Here is a 24678-nt window from a genome sequence, read left to right on the forward strand (position 1 = left end):
TTCTCCATATTTGAATTATTTAAAATATGTTGCTTATGATGATAGTATTGTTTAGGCTTCAAAAAAGGCAGCATGAAATTATTTAATATAATACAATTAAATCTTTAACAAACATTAAACAATTTTGTTTATAATTAATTTTATCGAATGATAGTTTAATTTTGTATTAGTATATTTAGTATTTAGTTTATGCCATAGTTATTGTTTTAGTACGTTTTAGGACGATGTAACATTTAGGGCTATCATAAGACACCTAATTGTATATCCTAACTTTAGGACCAAACTTAGGAGGTATCGTATTTTAGGAGACTTTCGATAACCCGACTTAGGACTAAACCGTGTCCTTAGACCATCCTAAGACATGTCTTAGTCCTAGGACAGCTTCGTTCACACGGCCACTGATTTATAAAATTAACTCTTTTATTGAATACATGTTACGGTCGCTCGTCTTGATATAGCCTGTTTGGTGGGGACTGGCCAGAATAGGTAATCAAAACTTAAATTTGGGCTCGCGGGTATGAATTAATTATTTTTCTAATATAGGATTTCGATATATGTTTTTATAAATGAACTTTATCATATACTTGATAACAAAATGAAATAAAGAAATGGGGTCACCGTTCATTTAAGCTCACACTCTGCCTCTGAAAGAAGAATACATATTTGTTAATGTCATTTTTTCTGTTGAACAAATAGGAGATCATAGGAGATAATATCGAAATAAAAAAGTAAATGAAAAATACAGAAATCGCCTAAATTTTACAATTATTTAGATTATGTCCAGTTTATTTGAAAACAATATAAAAATAAAGGTCACCGATGAGTTAAAAAAGATATTTCTATTTTAATGTAAAAAATTGCATTTTTGCACCAAAGGCAGATAATTTGGAGCTTTTCAATGATATAAACATTTTAAAAGTCATCTGGGGTGGTGTTCTCGAAGCTATCTTAGGATTAGGACGTGTCCTAAGTCTATCTTATGACAAGTCTTTGTCCTAAGTCGTGTCCTCGAAGCTCTCTTAACTTATAATAAATCCCATTTTTCGTCCTAACTTTAGGACACCCAACAAGGTGTCTTAAGAGCCTCCTATCTTCATCCTAGTGTAATAAGGTTTGGATTTAGCTTTTTGCTCATTATTTTACGTGAAAATGAACGTGAAATGAAACGCACCTTCGGTTATTAACTCGTACATAAAGAAAAGGTGCATGATTTCAAACTTTGAACTTCGTGTTTCACGATACGATTATACTAAATATTTAATTCTCTTTTCAAAACAAATTGTTTTCCAGTTTAAATAACAATCTTTTTTTATATAATTACATTGGTAATTAAGCAATTTATTCTGTACATGTTATGATAAAATTCGTAAATAATTTTATTAAATATTTTCGTCATTAATAAATGTTTTATCAACAAATATCTTTAAAGATTTTAAATTTCGACTTAGGATATGTTTAGCACGTCCTAACATAAGATTCGTCTGAGATAGCTTCGAGACACAACTTAAGAGTGTCCTAAGTTGATCTTAAGTCCGTCCTAAAATTGGTCTTATCTATGACTTAGGACGAATCTTAGGATACTTTCGAGAACACCACCCCTGATCTGGGGATTAGATTAATTTTTGCTGAAATTTGTATACCTGCGAGCGTCCTTAACGTCGCACACAATAAATACATCCCTTCATAAAGCATGTCCGCTCCATATCATTGGTATTTCGTATTGTCTTAGTTTATTTGTTTTCAATATATGTATTGCTATGTTTCATTGTATACATCTTACATGTTAATTTGTCTAAAAGATTTTCCAAATATCATTCCTGATGTACTACCAAAAAGAACATGTCTTTAATTATTTTTTTTGCATGAAATCTGTTCGCATGATTATTCAGTATAATTTTTAAATGAAATATTCTGTACATTTTCAAGATACAGACATTTTATATCTTATAATTTGTTTTATTCGTTACACATAGTGTAGACCTTAATATCTTTTACTGGCAAACTTATCAAACTTCGGCTTTTCTTTGTTTATTAGTTTTCATTTATCCTCAAGCATATATACAAGCCCAGGTGGTCGTGTGGTCTAGCGGAACGGCTACAGTGCAGGCGATTTGGTGTCACGATATCGCAGTAGCATGGGTTCGAATCCCGGCGAGGGAAGAGCAAAAAATTTGCGAAAGCAAATTTACAGGTCTAACATTGTTGGGTTGATGTTTGGGCATGTGTTACCTTTCCACGTCAGTTTTAATCTAGCGGCGTACTACAGTACATGATATATAAGGCATGGAGATGTTATTGTTATAGATCAGCCAAATTATCCATAGAAAAGGATCCTACAAATTCATGTAAGATACAGTCACAGAAAATAATTATATTCATAAGTACGTCTGAGTCAGTGACAACTCTACAACAGATTTATTCATCGGATCGCCATCAATGATGGTGATTCATGGCTGTGTACATAATGTATATACAACTCGTCTAAACATCAACCAATGTTAGATCTGTAAATTTGCTTTCGCAAATGTTTGGTTCTTCCCTCGCCGGGATTCGAACCCATGCTACTGTGATATCGTGACACCAAATCGCCTGCACTGCAGCCGTCCCGCTAGACCACAAGACCACCTGGGCTTCACAAAAGTAAAGCTTTCGGTGGGCATGTGTTCCCTTTCCACGTCAGTTTTAATCTAGCGGCGTACTACAGTACATGATATATAAGGCATGGAGATGTTATTGTTACAGATCAGCTAAATTATCTATAGTAAAGGATCCTACAAATTCATGTAAGATACAGTCACAGAAAATAATTATATTCATAAGTACGTCTGAATCAGTGACAACTCTTCAACAGATTTATCCATCGGATCGCCATCAATGATGGTGATACATGGCTGTGTACATAATGAATATACAACTCGTTTAAACATCAACCCAACAATGCCCACCGAAAGCTTTGGGTTAAATAAATATACGGTATTTGTACATGTAATCGTCCTTCAAATAGCAGCAATACCTACGTCGTGAAATACACAAGATGAATCTGACGATGAACTACTTCCACATACTTTAACATCACATTCAATTGTTATATCAACATTAACGTCAAAGTGAAACCCAAACATTTCTGCATAAACAATTTGTTTCGTCAACTGATTAAAACTGTGCATTAAACGCAAACTTTTCGATTGAGAACTGAGACATCTGAAAAAAAGCCACTTGATTTAAGGATATGTGATACATAGTTTTAAATGTATTTAAATTCTAAAATATTTTTCTATCCAATATGTTTTGACATTCAATTGGACGGAAAATCGTCAGCTTTGGTCCTTTTAAAAAATCCATAGAACTCAGATGTATACAATTACATGTCTTCGCATAGCCTTCAGAAATGAGAAAAAGTAAATTATAAAATGTAAGGATAACAAATGTAAAGTAATGCAAACGTAAAAAACAAAGACATTATATTTACTACAAAAATTGACAAAAACAATTTGATATAGACAGCAATCATACAACAGCTAACCAATGGATTACAAGCTCCTGACTTAGGACAGACACATAGAGACTATGCTAGGGTGAAATTTGTTTCTTAACACCCAATCCAACCCTTAACCTCGGAAAGTTGTGTAACAACAAAGCATAAGAAAAAAATTGTAAACATCAGTAAGAAGGGGCTTGATTCCTTAAGTTTCTACTAAGCACAAAATTAAAAAATAAAAAAAACAAGGACAAAAAAACTTCCGAACTTAATGTATACGAGGTTCAACCTATAAATCAACATGAAAAGATCACAAGATATTCCCGTGCTTGCATTTCCTATCATGATATTCTTAATAGAGGGTTGCTGCTCCCAAGGAAGCTATTAAACCAAGAATTCCAAATGGTGAAGTTTAAATCATCCCTTCGAAATATTACGGACGCCATCACGAGTTGGTTGACCGTTATGGATAACCGTTTCACGAATGATATCGGATTATGTCGTAACTAAAATCCCCTTCCTTTTCATGAATGTGACCTATCGAATTCTACTAGTTACTGGATTTATTATAACATAAGCAACATGACGGGTGCCACATGTGGATCAGGATCTGCTTACCCTTGGAAACACCTGAGATCACCCCAGTTTTGGGTGGGGTTCGTGTTGATTATTCTTTAGTTTTCTATGTTGTGTCATGTGTACTATTGTTTGTCTGTGTGTCTTCTTTCAATTTTAGCCAGGCGTTTTCAGTTTATTTTCGATTTAATAGTTTGACTGTTCATCTGGTATCTTTCGTCCCTCTTTTATCTAGTTTTTTTTAATAAGAGACATTTTTTAACCTTACTGTCACAATTAAGTTTAATAATACATTTACTTATTAAAGTGGCATATATTGATTGTCATAAGACATCTACAACATTTGTAATATTTACCGTACATAAAACATCAATTTTCAATATCCAGTCATAGATTTATAAGACACAAACAGTATAAAACTGTATTCAATAATGATCAAAGTTAAATAAAAATGGTAAGAAAGTGCTAATTAACTTTGTTACTTATATCTGTAAAATATTTAAAAAAAAAAAGAAAAAAAAAGTTATAAAAAAAACTAAATATAGAGAAATTTTGACTATCTTTGAAATAGACGTTTAACAAGCTTTAATGACGTATTTAGGTGAGGTTTAGTAATTTTTTAAAGATGTAAAGACTTTTTTCATACGATACAGGGTAACATATATATTGCGTCACAACACCCTTTTCTTTTCCTATAAGACTTCAATAGCTCTTAAAAGGCCATTTACCAAAATTTACGCAGATTCTATATTTCCTTTCTTTTGATTTTAGACCTAAATAATACCTATTATATATGCAAATATAATGTATGAGCCTAAGTCAGCCTTTTCCTGCCATTTTTTATAAGTTAAACATCTCGAAAAGGAATTTTATAACCTATCCACATTTTAACGTTTTTTTTCTTAACTAATGCTCTTTGCTTAAAGTATCGACTTTATAACTTCTTTTTTTTTATTTCACTGAAGTTTATCCTTTAAATTCTCTGCAATTAAAGAATGTCTAATAAGAATTTTTGCATTTCAGAACAGACACTATGATTCCTTGAATGTACACTAATTTAACAGTTACGTATTTTGTCTGCAGATCATAGGTTGAGGGCATTCAAGGAATGACCGTAAAATGATATCAATTTATTGATATTTAGCCTGTAAATTTATTTTTTTAAAGATAAACTTAGCCTCAGGATGTATTCACTTTACTAATTCAGATGTCTCTTGGTTATTATTTAAAAAGCAATAGGTTTTTCTTCCTTGCAAACTTATACTTATTAATTAAATAATGTATTTACACTAATTAGATCATGACAAAATGCTGGGTTATCTAATAAATACATTCTGTAAATGCAAAGTACTGATTTTATTTAATAAATAAATAAATAGGAATTCCATAGAACATTTTGAAAAAGGAAAAAAGGGATGTCATGATGAATCGAGATTAATAGCACAAAATTACTATTAAAAAGCATGAAATGCCATAAATTTGAGTCTGCGGCATTCAATAACTACTGATGCCTTTGTAATATTTATCTATTGATGATTAATTATAACGCAGTCCCAATAGGCCAGGATCGCACTACGATCTGGAAAACTAGAGGCTCTAAAGAGCCTGTGTCGCTCACCTTGGTCTATGTGCATATTAAACAAAGGACACAAATGGATTCATGACAAAATTGTATTTTGGTGATGGTGATGTGTTTGAATTTCTTACTTTACTGAACGATTTTGCTTCTTACAATTATATCTATAATGAACTTTGCCCATTAGTAACAGAGAACTATATTTGGTAACAATTTACATAAATTTACCAAATTAATGAAAATTGTTAAAAATTGACTATAAAGGGCAATAACTCCTTAAGGGGTCAATTGACCATTTTGGTCATGTTGACTTATTTGTAGATCTTACTTCGCTGAACATAATTGATGTTTACAGTTTATCTCTATCTATAATAATATTCAAGATAATAACCAAAAACAGCAAAATTTCCTCAAAATTACCAATTCAGTGATTACTGATTCAACTGAAAATTTCAGGGCAGATAGATCTTGACCTAATAAACATTTTTATCCCATGTCAGATTTCCTCAAAATGCTTTGGTTTTTGAGTTATAAGCCAAAAACTGCATTTTACCCCTATGTTCTATTTTTAGCCGTGGCGGCCATATTAGTTGGTTGACCAGGTCACGCCACACATTTTTTAAACTGGATACCCCAAAGATGATTGTGGCCAAGTTTGGATTAATTTGGCCCAGTAGTTTCAGAGGAGAAGATTTTTGTAAAAGATTACTTTAATTTACGAAAAATGGTTAAAAATTGACTATAAAGGGCAATAACTCCTAAACGGGTCAACTGACCATTTTGGTGATGTTGACTTATTTGTAGATCTTACTTTGCTGAACACTATTGCTATTACAGTTTATCTCTATCTATAATAATATTCAAGATAATAACCAAAAACAGCAAAATTTCCTCAAAATTACCAATTCAGGGGCAGCAACCCAACAACCGATTGACCGATTCATCTGAAAATTTCAGGGCAGATAGGTCTTGACCTGATAAACATTTTTATATCATGTCAGATTTCCTCAAAATGCTTTGGATTTTGAGTTATAAGCCAAAAACTGCATTTTACCCCTATGTTCTATTTTTAGCCGTGGCGGCCATCTTGGTTGGTTGACCAGGTCACGCCACACATTTTTTAAACTAGATACCCCAAAGATGATTGTGGCCAAGTTTGGATTAATTTGGCCCAGTAGTTTCAGAGGAGAAGATTTTTGTAAAAGATTACTTTAATTTACGAAAAATGGTTAAAAATTGACTATAAAGGGCAATAACTCCTAAACGGGTCAACTGACCATTTTGGTCATGTTGACTTATTTGTAGATCTACTTTGCTGAACATTATTGCTCTTACAGTTTATCCCTATCTATAATAATATTCAAGATAATAACCAAAAACAGCAAAATTTCCTCAAAATTACCAATTCAGGGGCAGCAACCCAACAATCGATTGACCGATTCAACTGAAAATTTCTGGGCAAATAGATCTTGACCTGATAAACATTTTTACCCCACGTCAGATTTGCTCTAAATGCTTTGGTTTTTTAGTTATAAGCAAAAAACTGCATTTTACCCCTATGTTCTATTTTTAGCCGTGGCGACCATCTTGGTTGGTTGACCGGGTCACGCCACACATTTTTTTAACTAGATACCCCAATGATGATTGTGGCCAAGTTTGGTTTGATTTGGCCCAGTAGTTTCAGAGGAGAAGATTTTTGTAAAAGCTAACGCCGGGCGACGACGGACGACGGACGACGGACACCGGACGCAAAGTGATGAGAAAAGCTCACTTGGCCCTTTGGGCCAGGTGAGCTAAAAATGAAAATGTTGACCATCGTAGTGCGATCGTGCAGATCGCAGTAAGGTCGTAGTACGGTCGTCGTAAGGTCTTCGTGATCGTAATGAGCATGGCCAACTTTGAAAATGTTCAAAACGATCGTGGTACGGTCGTGGCGAAATCAGGTCTTAGTAGAAGCATAGTGAGAGCACATTAAGGTCGTGGTACATGTAAGATCGCAAAGGTCACGGTACCATCGTAGCGATAGCGTAGTGAAAGCGCGATTCTAGACAGGGAGACTGCGCTACGATCTCGAAGCGACTTTACTACAACTCACTACGACTGTCACGTTCTTACCGCGACCGAAACACCCTTCCACTACGACTTTATCACGCGTATACTACGCTTTTCATGACCATAATACATTTTAACACGCCCATGCCGATCTCATGAGTCTGCATTCATACTACGATCATCACGATTTATGTCATTGTCATATAAAATATATAAAAGTTCTGCGGCTTTTGTTTTGCCTGTATGATATTTGGACCTTTTGTCCTTTATCTACAACGGCTCAATCATTCTTGGCACATCTGTGTCACCCCTACTATCTTTCCCTAAGGAATCGTCATTTGATCTTGATGGACCAGCAATAAGTTGGATTAGTCGGTCCGACATCTCTATTGGATCAGGATTCGTTACTATCAGATCTCCCTCTGTCTCTACGTCTACCGAGACCCTTGTGTATTTTTGGTTGCATGACTGCGTTGTTTCCGAGAAACTCCACGTATCAATGAGAAATAAAAGGAATGTGTTCGATGTTGACGTTATTGCTGGGAGCGTAGTTAAATCGCGGTATGAACGTGGTGTGATCGTAGTACGGTCTTGATAAGAGCGTGCAATAATCGCAGTAGAAGCGTAGTTAGATCGTGTTGAAATCGAATAAATTGTGGTTTTGTCGTAGTGAGGATGTGATGAGCGCAGAAAAATCGTGATAATCGTAGTGTGGTAGCAGAATAATCGTGGTGAGAACGTGGCATAATCGTAGCAGGATCGTCGTAGAAACGTTATATATGAGGACGTAATTAGCAACGTGATTGAACGGAAAATTAATATTTTCATGCCACTCATCCTGCGAGCTTACCAAGATCTGAATTTATTTTAGATCGCGGTGAACGTGGTGCGATCGTGGTCAAGTGGGAATTGGGCTTAAATGCTACAATGAAATATAAAATTCTAAACTTATAAGAATGTTTACAAATGTTCCAATGTAAAACTATACATTAAAAATCTTCATACAAGCTGATTCTCACAGTTATATCTATGTAATTGAATTATAATGTACATCGAATTTTACATCCGCATTCCATTCAGGCATAAATGCGAGTTTTGCAACCCCCAAAGCCAAACGGACATCCCTATTTAGTAAGGGCTTTTTCTCCTTTCACGGGACTATAGCTAATTCAGGAATTACAATTTGTCTGCACTCAGTAGACGCTTGAGGTCTGAATGGTTGTACATCATTATTTTTTAGTATTGACAAAAATCAGGTTTAATTCTAGTTACAATTTATTTGCATTAATTGCAATAAGTTATTTCAACAGCATGATGCTATTGATTATAATTTTTAATGTTCTATAAGGAAAAATGCCAACAGTCCAAAAATTCTGGAACAACAAAAATCAAATATTGCATATAATTTTATTCATATTTGATCAAAGCATTCTTTAATCTAGCTTTAGTACGACGTGTGGATGACGGACAACGGTTTCAATTAATCCGTACTAATGAGAGACCCGTGGAGTAGTGGTTAGTGCATCGGACTACTAACACACAGTCTATGGAAGAAGCGATGTGATAAAAACTTTTCTTATATCAACGAGTTGCATTGTGGGAAATTTCAGACGAATGTTAGCATTTGTACGAAGAAAGGCAAATGACTCTTTTCTTTAAACAGGGTGACATTTAACACGAAATACGTCTGCTGTATAATTTCAATGAAATATTTTATGTAATAACACGCAAGGTGTATTTAAACGAGAAAATTGAATTGTTGAATAAATGAAACATAAATGCACGATTTATCATTCGTAGATGAACACATTCAATAAATATCATGTAGCGATTTCAGTGGAATGCAATTGAGATGAATTAAATTGTTTGCTAATCCAAAATCACCTATAAGTCAAAGATACTGCTATATTTTATTGTATCAATGCGATGTTTGTCTTATATCATAGCGACATTTTTTTAATATCAAAAATTTATGAATGCGAAACATTTGTAATATAACTGCTATAGTTTTCTAATATAAAATGAATACGATGACACGTCACAATGCATTTCAAGAAAACCGCAAACATAATTCACAAACTTAGTTCATGACCGGCTTAACGTTTGAGGATCAATATCACTAAAATTTCGTATCTGTAACAAAATTAACGCTTACATGAAATTATCATTTCGAAAATGTTGCTTGACCCTATTGATAGTTGAAAGTGTTAATAACCTGTTCAGTCTATTGTTTTCAATCACATGGTTTAAGCATTCAATTCTATTTGAAGTGATGATGCAATGGCGGGGAATTTAAATGCGGTTGTAAATAGTCTACCAACCTATTAGGTTCTAATATAATTCCAGTCGCGAATCCACGGGGGAAGGGGTATGGGGTCGGAAACCTCTTCTTTTTTGACCGATCAATGCATTTGAATGGGGACATACGGTTGGACCCCCCTCCTTTATCCTAGGTTTGGAACCCCCTTCTAAAAACGGCTGGATCCGCTCCTGAGGTCGCACTGCTATGGCCTATTCACAAAAAAATATCATAATTTAAAAGAAAAAAAACATTCATTCAAACAATCCAATCCAATACAGCTCCAAATAACAATGAATATTCAAATGGTAAAATAAATATTCCCAAAAAAATAAAATGTTCAAATGCTGATGTCCCGAACTTTGAAGATACCAACTGAGAAGGCTACTAGCCTCAGACTATAAATTATAAAATTTATTTATTATTGACATAGAAAAAAATGGTGAAGGAAAACAGTTCTTTTTGGATATCAAAGACTTTTCCCATTGATAAATCGATATATCTATGAACATAATCAGCTCGCCGCGTGGACGCTCTTTTACATCGCGATGACCGTGAAGGCATTTCGATGTATTGTTGCCACATAGATTTGACTTTCGTTTTTGACTAGTAACCGATCGTATAAATACGCGAACATTTCTTAGTGCAAAATAACAATCTGTACCGCTTGTTATATATTCGTTTTTTCAATGAATACTAAATAAACCTGTTGAGAAAACAAATAAATAAGATGTAAATGTCTGTTGACCTTAGAAATATATAATATAACCATACAGTGTCTCGAAATATCAATGTTATTTGTACAAGGCTTAGAAACAACTAGAAATCGAGGCTGTGCCGAGCATTTCTACCTGTTTCGAGCCGAGTAAAAATAACAGATTGATATTTCGAGACAATGTATGGTTATTCTTTATATACTGCAACTCTTTTAACTGTTCAAACTGAAGTATTTAGGGTAAAAACCATCATTTCTTAATTTTGAGCGGACGACGTTAAATTTCCGCGAACCAGTCAAAAAAAACGTCATAAATAAAACTCTACGGAAACACATTGTCAACGTCATAAACAAGGTGATATACGGTCAGTGACTGTATATCACATATGATTCTAATGCGATTTGTATGTTACAATTTTTTTCATTGGCTAAAAGTTGCCGTCAAATCCACAGTTGACCAGGCGTAATTAAGGAGGGGCAACCATTGTGAAATGATTGAATCAACACATGTTCGATTACTACTATATAATCAGAAATAAAACAGCACCTTCCTCGAATTCGCCGTTTTAAAGTTATTTTATCCGAATTTGAAGCGTACAGGTAACGTAATAACCTCCAGTTTGTAAGTTTTCATTTGTCTGACATCACGTTTACCCATGACGTCTTTGCGCCAAAATCATTCATGAAGTTTCGCGGATTTTTTTTATTTGTCAAATTTAGACATTTTTCAAAGTTTTATCGTATTATTTCTTTTTGAAATGCATTAGAATCGGAATAGCAGTACTGTAGTTGAAGAGTTGCCACCGTCAATTTTGATTTACCGGTCGCAAATCTCCGTTTTACTGTCTCCACTACGCGTCGCCAGTAAAACTGCATTTGCGACCGTCAAATCTACAATTGACAGTGGCAACTCTTCAACTACAGTACTGTTATTCCTTAAATATACGGCCAATGCAATTTGACTGCTCAAATAGCACAGCTGCTGTATATATGTGTATATATCTTTTCTATATTTATAAATTTAGATCGTTCAGTGCTGTTTATTTGTTATTTGTATTGACGTTATCGTTCTGTTTCCATCATAACTGCCGTTACCATTAAAGCTTCAGAAGTGTGCTACAGGTTTATATTGCACTTTACAAAAGATTCAGCACCAAAATGACATTTTTGGAGGTATGGAAAGCAGTCATTTATAAGGTGAAATTTTAAAGATTTATAGATATAAGAAGATGGTGTATGAGTTCGAATGAGACAACTTTCCATCAAAGTAATGTTTTGTTTAAATTATACCATTATAGATCAAAGTAGGGCCTTAAACACGGAGCCTTGGCTCACAGCGAACACCACGCTATATAGGAACCCAAAACATTACTAGTGTTAATAGTTATCAAAGGTACCAGGATTATAATTTAATACGCCATACGCGCGTTTCGTCTACATAAGACTCATCAGTGACGCTCAGATCAAAACAGTTAAAAAGCCAAACAAATACAAAGTTGAAGAGCATTGAGGACCCAAAATTCCAAAAAGTTGTGCCAAATACGGCTCAGGTTATCTACTCCTGGGGGTAAGAAAAACCTTAGTTTTTCGAAAAATTCTAAGTTTTCTAAACAGAAAATTTATAGAAATGACCATATATATAATTAATTTTCATGTCAACACCGAAGTGCTGACTACTGGGCTGGTGATTACCTCGGGGACGAAACGTCCACCAGCAGAGGCATCGACCCAGTGATGTAAATAGTTATCAAAGGTACCAGGATTATAATTTAATACGCCATACGCGCGTTTCGTCTACATAAGACTCATCAGTGACGCTCAGATCAAAACAGTTAACTAGAGGCTCTAAAGAGCCTGTGTCGCTCACCTTGGTATATGTAAATTAAACAAAGGAAGCAGACAGTTCATGACAAAATTGTGTTGAGGTGATTTTGATGTGTTTGTTCATCTAACTTTACTGAACATTCTTGCTGCTTACAATTATCTCTATTTATAATGAACTTGTCCGTGTAGTTTCAGTGGAAAATGTTAGTAAAAATTTATAATTTTTTTTGAAAATTGTTAAAAATTGATTATAAAGGACAATAACTTCTTAGGGGGTCATTTGACCATTTTGGTCATTTTGATTTATTTTTTAGTCTTAAATTGCTGTACATTATTGCTGTTTACAATTTATCTCTATCTATAATAATATTCAAGATAATAACCCAAAACAGCAAAATTTCCTTAAAATTACCAATTTAGGGGCAGCAACCTAACAACGAGTTGTCCGATTCATCTACAAATTTCAGGTCAGATAGATCTTGACAAGATAAACAATGTTACCCTTGTCAGATTTTCTCTAAATGCTTTGGTTTTTGAGTTATAAGCCAAAAACTGCTTTTATCCCTATGTTCTATTTTTAGCCGTAGCGGCCATCTTGATTGGTTTGTCCGGTCACAAAACACAATTTTTAAACTATATAGCCTATTTATGATTCTGGCTATGTTTGGTAAAATTTGGCCCAGTAGTTTCAGAGGAGAAGATTTTTGTAAAGTTTAACTAAGATTTACGAAAAATGGTTAAAAATTGACTATAAAGGGCAATAACTTCTAAAGGGGTCAACTGACCATTTTGGTCCTGTTGACTTATTTGTAAATCTTACTTTGCTGAACATTTTTTCTGTTAATAGTTTATCTCTATCCATAATTATTATAATATTCAAGATAATATCCAAAAACAGCAAAATTTCCTTAAAATTACCAATTCAGGGGCAGCAACCCAACAACGGGTTGTCCCATTCATCTGAAAATTTCAGGTCAGATAGATCTTGACCACATAATTTTTTTTACTCCATGTCAGATTTGCTCTAAATGCAGAGGCATCGACCCAGTGGTGTAAATAGTTATCAAAGATACCAGGATTATAATTTAATACGCCATACGCGCGTTTCGTCTACATAAGACTCATCAGTGACGCTCAGATCAAAACAGTTAAAAAGCCAAACAAATACAAAGTTGAAGAGCATTGAGGACCCAAAATTACAAAAAGTTGTGCCAAATACGGCTCAGGTTATCTACTCCTTGGGGTAAGAAAAACCTTAGTTTTTCGAAAAATTCAAAGTTTTGTAAACAACAAATTTATAGAAATGACCATATATATAATTAGTTTTCATGTCAACACCGAAGTGCTGACTACTGGGCTGGTGATTACCTCGGGGACGAAACGTCCACCAGCAGAGGCATCGACCCAGTGATGTAAATAGTTATCAAAGGTACCAGGATTATAATTTAATACGCCATACGCGCGTTTCGTCTACATAAGACTCATCAGTGACGCTCAGATCAAAACAGTTAACTAGAGGCTCTAAAGAGCCTGTGTCGCTCACCTTGGTATATGTGAATTAAACAAAGGAAGCAGACAGTTCATGACAAAATTGTGTTGAGGTGATTTTGATGTGTTTGTACATCTAACTTTACTGAACATTCTTGCTGCTTACAATTATCTCTATTTATAATGAACTTGTCCGTGTAGTTTCAGTGGAAAATGTTAGTAAAAATTTACAATTTTTTTTGAAAATTGTTAAAAATTGATTATAAAGGACAATAACTTCTTAGGGGGTGATTTGACCATTTTGGTCATTTTGATTTATTTTTGAGTCTTAAATTGCTGTACATTATTGCTGTTTACAATTTATCTCTATCTACAATAATATTCAAGATTATAACCCAAAACAGCAAAATTTCCATAAAATTACCAATTTAGGGGCAGCAACCTAACAACGAGTTGTCCGATTCATCTACCAATTTCAGGGCAGATAGATCTTGACAAGATAAACAATGTTACCCTTCTCAGATTTTCTCTAAATGCTTTGGTTTTTGAGTTATAAGCCAAAAACTGCTTTTATCCCTATGTTCTATTTTTAGCCGTAGCGGCCATCTTGATTGGTTTGTATGGTCACAAAACACAATTTTTAAACTAGATAGCCTATTAATGATTCTGGCTATGTTTGGTAAAATTTGGCCCAGTAGTTTCAGAGGAGAAGATTTTTGTAAAGGTTAACTTAGATTTACGAAAAATGGTTAAAAATTGACTATAAAGGGCAATAACTTCTAAAGGGGTCAACTGACCATTTTGGTCCTGTTGACTTATTTGTAAATCTTACTTTGCTGAACATTTTTTCTGTTAATAGTTTATCTCTATCCATAATAATATTCAAGATAATATCCAAAAACAGCAAAATTTCCATAAAATTACCAATTCAGGGGCAGCAACCCAACAACGGGTTGTCCCATTCATCTGAAAATTTCAGGTCAGATAGATCTTGACCACATAATTTTTTTTACCCCATGTCAGATTTGCTCTAAATGCAGAGGCATCGACCCAGTGGTGTAAATAGTTATCAAAGATACCAGGATTATAATTTAATACGCCATACGCGCGTTTCGTCTACATAAGACTCATCAGTGACGCTCAGATCAAAACAGTTAAAAAGCCAAACAAATACAAAGTTGAAGAGCATTGAGGACCCAAAATTACAAAAAGTTGTGCCAAATACGGCTCAGGTTATCTACTCCTTGGGGTAAGAAAAACCTTAGTTTTTCGAAAAATTCAAAGTTTTGTAAACAACAAATTTATAGAAATGACCATATATATAATTATTTTTCATGTCAACACCGAAGTGCTGACTACTGGGCTGGTGATTACCTCGGGGACGAAACGTCCACCAGCAGAGGCATCGACCCAGTGATGTAAATAGTTATCAAAGGTACCAGGATTATAATTTAATACGCCATACGCGCGTTTCGTCTACATAAGACTCATCAGTGACGCTCAGATCAAAACAGTTAACTAGAGGCTCTAAAGAGCCTGTGTCGCTCACCTTGGTATATGTGAATTAAACAAAGGAAGCAGACAGTTCATGACAAAATTGTGTTGAGGTGATTTTGATGTGTTTGTACATCTAACTTTACTGAACATTCTTGCTGCTTACAATTATCTCTATTTATAATGAACTTGTCCGTGTAGTTTCAGTGGAAAATGTTAGTAAAAATTTACAATTTTTTTTGAAAATTGTTAAAAATTGATTATAAAGGACAATAACTTCTTAGGGGGTGATTTGACCATTTTGGTCATTTTGATTTATTTTTGAGTCTTAAATTGCTGTACATTATTGCTGTTTACAATTTATCTCTATCTACAATAATATTCAAGATTATAACCCAAAACAGCAAAATTTCCATAAAATTACCAATTTAGGGGCAGCAACCTAACAACGAGTTGTCCGATTCATCTACCAATTTCAGGGCAGATAGATCTTGACAAGATAAACAATGTTACCCTTCTCAGATTTTCTCTAAATGCTTTGGTTTTTGAGTTATAAGCCAAAAACTGCTTTTATCCCTATGTTCTATTTTTAGCCGTAGCGGCCATCTTGATTGGTTTGTATGGTCACAAAACACAATTTTTAAACTAGATAGCCTATTAATGATTCTGGCTATGTTTGGTAAAATTTGGCCCAGTAGTTTCAGAGGAGAAGATTTTTGTAAAGGTTAACTTAGATTTACGAAAAATGGTTAAAAATTGACTATAAAGGGCAATAACTTCTAAAGGGGTCAACTGACCATTTTGGTCCTGTTGACTTATTTGTAAATCTTACTTTGCTGAACATTTTTTCTGTTAATAGTTTATCTCTATCCATAATAATATTCAAGATAATATCCAAAAACAGCAAAATTTCCATAAAATTACCAATTCAGGGGCAGCAACCCAACAACGGGTTGTCCCATTCATCTGAAAATTTCAGGTCAGATAGATCTTGACCACATAATTTTTTTTACCCCATGTCAGATTTGCTCTAAATGCAGAGGCATCGACCCAGTGGTGTAAATAGTTATCAAAGATACCAGGATTATAATTTAATACGCCATACGCGCGTTTCGTCTACATAAGACTCATCAGTGACGCTCAGATCAAAACAGTTAAAAAGCCAAACAAATACAAAGTTGAAGAGCATTGAGGACCCAAAATTACAAAAAGTTGTGCCAAATACGGCTCAGGTTATCTACTCCTTGGGGTAAGAAAAACCTTAGTTTTTCGAAAAATTCAAAGTTTTGTAAACAACAAATTTATAGAAATGACCATATATATAATTAGTTTTCATGTCAACACCGAAGTGCTGACTACTGGGCTGGTGATTACCTCGGGGACGAAACGTCCACCAGCAGAGGCATCGACCCAGTGATGTAAATAGTTATCAAAGGTACCAGGATTATAATTTAATACGCCATACGCGCGTTTCGTCTACATAAGACTCATCAGTGACGCTCAGATCAAAACAGTTAACTAGAGGCTCTAAAGAGCCTGTGTCGCTCACCTTGGTATATGTGAATTAAACAAAGGAAGCAGACAGTTCATGACAAAATTGTGTTGAGGTGATTTTGATGTGTTTGTACATCTAACTTTACTGAACATTCTTGCTGCTTACAATTATCTCTATTTATAATGAACTTGTCCGTGTAGTTTCAGTGGAAAATGTTAGTAAAAATTTACAATTTTTTTTGAAAATTGTTAAAAATTGATTATAAAGGACAATAACTTCTTAGGGGGTGATTTGACCATTTTGGTCATTTTGATTTATTTTTGAGTCTTAAATTGCTGTACATTATTGCTGTTTACAATTTATCTCTATCTACAATAATATTCAAGATTATAACCCAAAACAGCAAAATTTCCATAAAATTACCAATTTAGGGGCAGCAACCTAACAACGAGTTGTCCGATTCATCTACCAATTTCAGGGCAGATAGATCTTGACAAGATAAACAATGTTACCCTTCTCAGATTTTCTCTAAATGCTTTGGTTTTTGAGTTATAAGCCAAAAACTGCTTTTATCCCTATGTTCTATTTTTAGCCGTAGCGGCCATCTTGATTGGTTTGTATGGTCACAAAACACAATTTTTAAACTAGATAGCCTATTAATGATTCTGGCTATGTTTGGTAAAATTTGGCCCAGTAGTTTCAGAGGAGAAGATTTTTGTAAAGGTTAACTTAGATTTACGAAAAATGGTTAAAAATTGACTATAAAGGGCAATAACTTCTAAAGGGGTCAACTGACCATTTTGGTACTTATTTGTAAATCTTACTTTGCTGAACATTTTTGCTGTTTACAGTTTATCTCTATCCATAATAATATTCAAGATAATTTTCAAAAACAGCAAAATTTCCTTAAAATTACCAATTCAGGGGCAGCAACCCAACAACGGGTTGTCCCATTCATCTGAAAATTTCAGGTCAGATAGATCTTGACCACATAATTTTTTTTACCCCATTTCAGATTTGCTCTAAATGATTTGGTTTTTGAGTAATAACCAAAAACTGCATTTAACCTCCATGTTCTATTTTTAGCCGTGGAGGCCATCTTGGTTGGTTGGCTGGGTAAAAAAACACAATTTTAAACTAAATACATCAATGATGATTGTGGCCAAGTTTGGATTAATTTGGCTCGGTAGTTTCAGAGGAGAAGATTTTTGTAAAAGATCATGGAGATTTACGAAAAAATGGTGAAAAATTGACTATAAAGGGTAATAACTCCTATAGGGTTCAAACGACCATTTTGGTCATGTTGACTTATTTGTAAATCTTATTTTGCTGAACATGATTGCTGTTTACAGTTTATATTCATCTATAATAATATTCAAGATAATAACCGAAAACAGTAAAATTTCCTTAAAATTACCAATTTAAGGGCAGCAACCCAACAATGGGTTGTCTGATTCATCTGAAAATTTCAGGGCAGATATATCTTGACCTGATAAACAATTTAACCCCAAGTCAGATTGCTCTAAATGCTTTGGTTTTTTAGTTATAAGCCAAAAACTGCATTTTACCCCTATGTTATTTTTTTTAGCCATGGCGGCCATGTTTTATGATGAAATGGGAATTAAAACACAAACTTTATTCTAGATACCCTAGGAATCAATCAGATGAAGTTTGGTTTGAATTGGTTCAGTAGTTTCAGAGGAGAATATTTTTGTAAAAGATCATAGAGATTTACGAAAAATGGTTAAACATTGATTATAAAGGGCAATAACTCCTAAAGGGGTCAACTGACCATTTTGATCATGTTAACTTATTTGTAAATCTCACTTTGCTGAACATTATTGCTGTTCACAGTTTATATCCATCTATAATAGTATTCAAGATAATAACCAAAAACAGCCAAATTTCCTTAAAATAACCTATTTAGGGGCAGCAACCCAACAATGGGTTGTCTGGTTCATCTGAAAATTTCAGGGCAAATAGATCTTGACCCGATAAATAATTTTACCCCACCAGATTTGCTCTTAATGCTTTGGTTTTTGAATTATAAGCCAAAAACTGCATTTTACCCCTATGTTCTATTTTTAGCCATGGCAGCCATGTTTTTAGATGAAATGGGAATTAAAACACAAACTTTATTCTAGATACCCTAAGAATCAATCAGATGAAGTTTGGTTTGAATTGGTTCAGTAGTTTCAGAGGAGAAGATTTTTGTAAAAGTTAACGACGACGGACGCAGGACGACGACGACGACGGTGTCGGACGACGAACGCCGGACGCCAAGTGATGAGAAAAGCTCACTTGGGCTTTTGGCCAGGTGAGCTAAAAAGCCAAACAAATACAAAGTTGAGGAGCGTTGAGGACCCAAAATTCCAAAAAGTTGTGCCAAATACGGCTAAGGGTATCTACTCCTGGGGTAGGAAAATCCTTAGTTTTTGGAAAAATTCAAAGTTTTGTAAACAGAAAATTTATAGAAATGACCATATATATAATTGATATTCATGTCAACACCAAAGTGCTGACTACTGGGCTGGTGATACTCTCGGGGACGAAACGTCCACCAGCAGAGGCATCGACCCAGTGGTAAATAGTTATCAAAGGTACCAGGATTATAATGTAATATGCTATACGCGCGTTTCATCTACATAAGACTCATCAGTGACGCTCAGATCAAAACAGTTAAAAAGCCAAATAAATACAAAGTAAAAGAGCATTGAGGACCCAAAATTCCAAAAAGTTGTGCCAAATACGCCTAAGCTTATCTACTCTTGGGGGTAGGAAAATCTTTAGTTTTTCAAAAAATTTAAACCATTCAAACAGGAAAAACAACGGTCTAATTTGTATTAAAAAAAAGGAGATTCAAAAGTACAGGTCAGATTTCGTCTAATCATTCTGAACGAGGACAGTATGATTCATATTTGGCACTAGTAAGTTGCATTGTTATCAATAAAGAAATTCTTCCATGCGTGCGTTGCGAGCATATCAGATATATATTATTTCGATGCGTTCATTATAAAATTTGCTATAAAATGTTATATATGTGAACAATAATTTTGATACTTAGCTATTTGATTACGACACTGTTTATTAAACCAATTCGGTACTGGCATTTTCAAATTTTAAAAATGGTGAATTGAACCTGGTTTTATAGCGCTAAATCTTTCACTTGTATGACAGGCTTATCAAATTCTGTCATATTTATAACGAGGCCTAAACAAAACAGACATAATAGGGAAAATTGTCAAAATATGGGTCAGCAGTCAAATATGAATACATATAGAATAACCATACATTGTCTCGAAATATCAATCTGTTATTTGTACAAGGCTTAGAAACAGGTAGAAAGCGAGGCTGTGCCGAGCATTTCTACCTGTTTCGAGCCGAGTACAAATAACAGATTGATATTTGGAGACAATGTGTGGTTATTCTTTATATACTGCAACTCTTAAAACTGTTCTAATGAAGTATTTTGGGGAAAAACATCATTTCTTAATTTGAAGCGGACGACGTTAAATTTCCGCGAACATGTATGTTTTATTGACGTCATAAATAAAACTCTACGGAAACACATTGTCAACGTCATAAACAAGTTGATATACGGCCAGTGACTGTATATCACATATGAATATACGGTCAATGCAATTTGACTGCTCAAATAGCACAGCTGCAGTATATAAATAAGTACTACCATTGATATAACAAAAACACCGCTATGATATTTTAAAAGTATCGCATTGATATTAGAAAAAATAGCATTTGTATATTTATGTATACAAGAAAAACACAGCACTTCAAATTTTACACGGACATTAACGTTTGCTTCTAACTATCATTTGAATGTATATTTAGACTCAATTGTTGTTTATATTTGAATAATAAGTTTTAAAGTTTAAAATTTTTCGTAATTTTTCGATGCCGAAAACAACATTTTCCACATGGAATGTCTGCATATTTACATTTGATATTAGACAATACCGCTATGTGATATAGGAAAAGTTTTTATCGATGCGCTTCTTCCATAGACTGACACAAAGGTTCCTATTTCAATTCCCGCTCCGGAAAGAAAATCTCAGGGACCGAATTTTCGGCTCCCCCTTGACACAATTTTTGAGTATGGTCTTGAGGAAACGATTAGAGTCCATCGGAAGGGGACGATAATTATCAGATCCGTGTTTAAGGGAGAGCCATATCTCTTGCACTAAAAAGACACCCTTGTCGATTTCTAAAAAGAGCAGGCTAATGCCGCTACAAGGCAGCACTCGTTCCTTACTAACGTTTAAACTCAAACATTTACTTCACTTAGAAAAAATACTTATTTAACAAAAATGTACAAAACGGAAGTGGCAGAAAATACGCAAACTTTAAAGACCAAAAACTGTCAAAACTCATAACAAAACAAAAATCTCTAAATTTCAAAAATTACTTTGCAATCTATAAAATGTAATAGAAATTATGCAAGGACTTTGGTTGATTTTCTCTCTGAATGCTTTAAACAGTAGCAGTAACCAAAAGTTGTTTTTTTCGCAACATTTCACGTTATTATTTTCCATCACATTTCAAAACCTTTTTGTTAAAGGGGTTATAGTCAGATGTATGAGTTTTAGTTTAAGTAAATCTAGCGCAGATATATAGGAAAATAAAATAAAAAACTGTTTAAAGGACATAATAAGAACAATAAACTAAACTAGAATTGCCATTGCAAGCAATAGCGGATGTCACCCTTCCCCCAATTGACAATGAGCTGCAGCCATTTTAAAACAATTTATAAGTGAGTGCAGATCTATGAATTGCAGCATATCCTTGTGTTAATTTTATGTACATTTATAGCATTTAAAAAAAATCATTTTTCTGCTGTTTCCATGGCAACGGCAGCCATTTTGAAAATTCCAAAGTCAAAAGTCTCATCTTTACTTGCCAGTCAACAATAATATCAAGTTTCATCAAGTTCAATGCATTTTGAGAATTTTTAACATTTTTGCAGTTTCCATGGCAACCGTGGCCATTTTGGAAATTCCAACTTCAAAAGTATCATTCAGACTTGCCAGTCACCAATCATATCAAGTTTCATCAATTTTGAAGCATTTTGAAATTTTTGAAATATTTGATCCTGTATCCATGGTAACATAGTAGTTCCAATGATTGTCAAAATCATACAAAACCTGTATATAGTGGACAACTATATTGCATGGAAATTTGATGATTTTAAGTTCAAGCATACCAAAGTTATTTACCAAACCCAGACGTTTTTTGAGCATTTTGACGTTTTTGCATTGTTGCCATGGAAACGGGAGACATTTTGGAAATTCCAACGCCAAATTCCACATCTACCAAAGTTGCTCATCGTTATGTTAAAGTTTTCCAAAAATTGGAGCATTTTCATATTTTTGACATTTTTGGTGTAGTTTCCATGGCAACAAAGTAGTTCCAATGATTGCCAAAATTCTCCAAAAGCAGTATATGGCTGCCACCTACATTGTATTAAAATATTATGATTCTGAGTTTAAGCATCTCCAAAATATTCACCAAAACCAAAAAGTGGAATTTTTCACATTTGTTCCGTTTCCATGGTAACGGCGGCCATTTTTTACCATTCCATAGCAAGGTGCACAACTTCAGATGGGGGTCCTCATTATAGTAGAGTTCCATCAACATTGGTTCCATTTTACTACAAAAAACCTGACGGACAAAAAAAGGTGGAAGAATAATAATAATAACAAAGAAACATAAGAAAAGCAATATGTCACCCGACATTGTCGATCGGGTGACATAATAAGCCAGACTAGAGTTAGCGATTATGTTAACTGATCAATATGTTCGTGTACGTTATATATCTTTTTCTACACAGTTAGCTTACCTTGTTACGCTATCAAGATAGAGTGTTATGGACACCCTTTTGTGAGTTTAGAAATATATATTTGTATGTCTTACTTATCATATGTCCACAATTCGACTTGTTTTTTCTGCCATATTTGTCCACAACCGCTTTTTCATTATCACCATATGCTGTACAATTTTGTGGAGATATGTAATAATCTGTAATTTAAACAAAACTATACATTATATTTGTAATTTACACTAATACTCCTGATTTAATCGTGTTAGTGGTTGACTGTGTATAAAAATAACATAGACCTTTAAAAACGCTTTATACACGTTTCACTGATACGCAATGCAGCGAACAAATGCAAATCTGTTTTTGTACAAAATGGAATAGAATGCTTAGGCTTACGGTGACCTATGGTTGTTAATTTCTGTGTCATTTTTAATTTGGTCTCGTGTGGAAAGTTGTCTCATTGGCAATCATATCACATGTCCACAGTTTGATCAAGATATGATACAGTAAATGGGCTACTTCTAGAATACATATTAAAGTTAAACTTTCAATACAACTTAAAATTGGTCTAAGACATTCTTATCCTTTAAACTGAACACGCAAAACTCATGCTTAATCTATCTCTAGCTGAGGAGTTAAATTGAAGTTCACGTGAATACGGATTCAATGAGGCGGATTTATTCAAATGGAAGTGAATAATTCATTATTGATGTTTCTTAGCTGATTTTGACAAAATTGAAAATTAAGAGCTGCTTATCATATTTTTTTATGTCTCTTGTAGATAGTGCCCTACCTTCTTAATGTGTCAAATGGAAATGCAATTTGATGGGATTTCCATGAAGTGATTTCGTAGTGTTTGTAGAAATTTTAGAAACATTTAAGCTACGCGGATTATTCAGTGTGAACCACATTTTTAATTTAATAATTTGTGATGACTAATTACTCTTGACTTTCTTTTAAACGTTACAAGACAATATTTTTGTTCAATACGACAAAACCTACGTTCATGAATGTTTGAATGTTTAAAAGTATTTTGAATCAACCAAAAGTAATTGTTCCTGTTTTGTAGAAACCTGGGATGAAATGCATAAAATAATTTTCAGATACAATGCAAGATATACCATGAATCGTAGTACTAATAGCCCATTTGCCGATTCCTGTAATTGACCCTGTAATTAGAGACCTTTCTTTTGGTTGTTTCCCTTATGAGGAACATTAAATTTTAGTAACAATGGAGAGCTAGCAAAAAGAGTAAATTTACCAGCGCGTAATGTGATTAATCTATAAGGTTTTGAAATCTTTTAGTTACATTTATTTGTTGTTTAGCTAAATAATTACGACAACAGAAATTATTTATCATGAAAAATTAGTTAAACCGCCAATAAATCTTTTTCAATTCACCATACTTTGAATTGGCAAAAGCCAATATTGACCGGTATTGGACCAGTCTGAGATTGAAAAAGGGAAGTAATTTGTTTAAAAAGTGTGTAATAACAGAATCAAATCGGTAATTGGCAAATGACCTACTTATTTATGGTAGATCTAAGTTCGTCCGTTGTAGATCCCTAAAATAAAAAGACACTTAGTACACATCTGAGAGTACTTTCAGTTTCTGACACTAGTTCAAAGTCATTAACTACTTCATATATTAAACAAGAGGCTATCACAACGACAGCAAACCGGATTTATTAGCATTTATTTGTGTCCTGACAATATCACAAGAACCATTACTGATGATTGGTGAAAGTGAAAATCGTAAATATCAAATTTGACCACTATTTTGTCATCAGTATCAACATATTAAAATATGAAAAGCTTAGATTGAATGGTTCGTGAGTAAAAGCAACA

Source organism: Mytilus trossulus, unplaced genomic scaffold (assembly GCF_036588685.1).
Source record: "Mytilus trossulus isolate FHL-02 unplaced genomic scaffold, PNRI_Mtr1.1.1.hap1 h1tg000024l__unscaffolded, whole genome shotgun sequence".
In the NCBI taxonomy this organism is placed as follows: Eukaryota; Metazoa; Mollusca; class Bivalvia; order Mytilida; family Mytilidae; genus Mytilus; species Mytilus trossulus.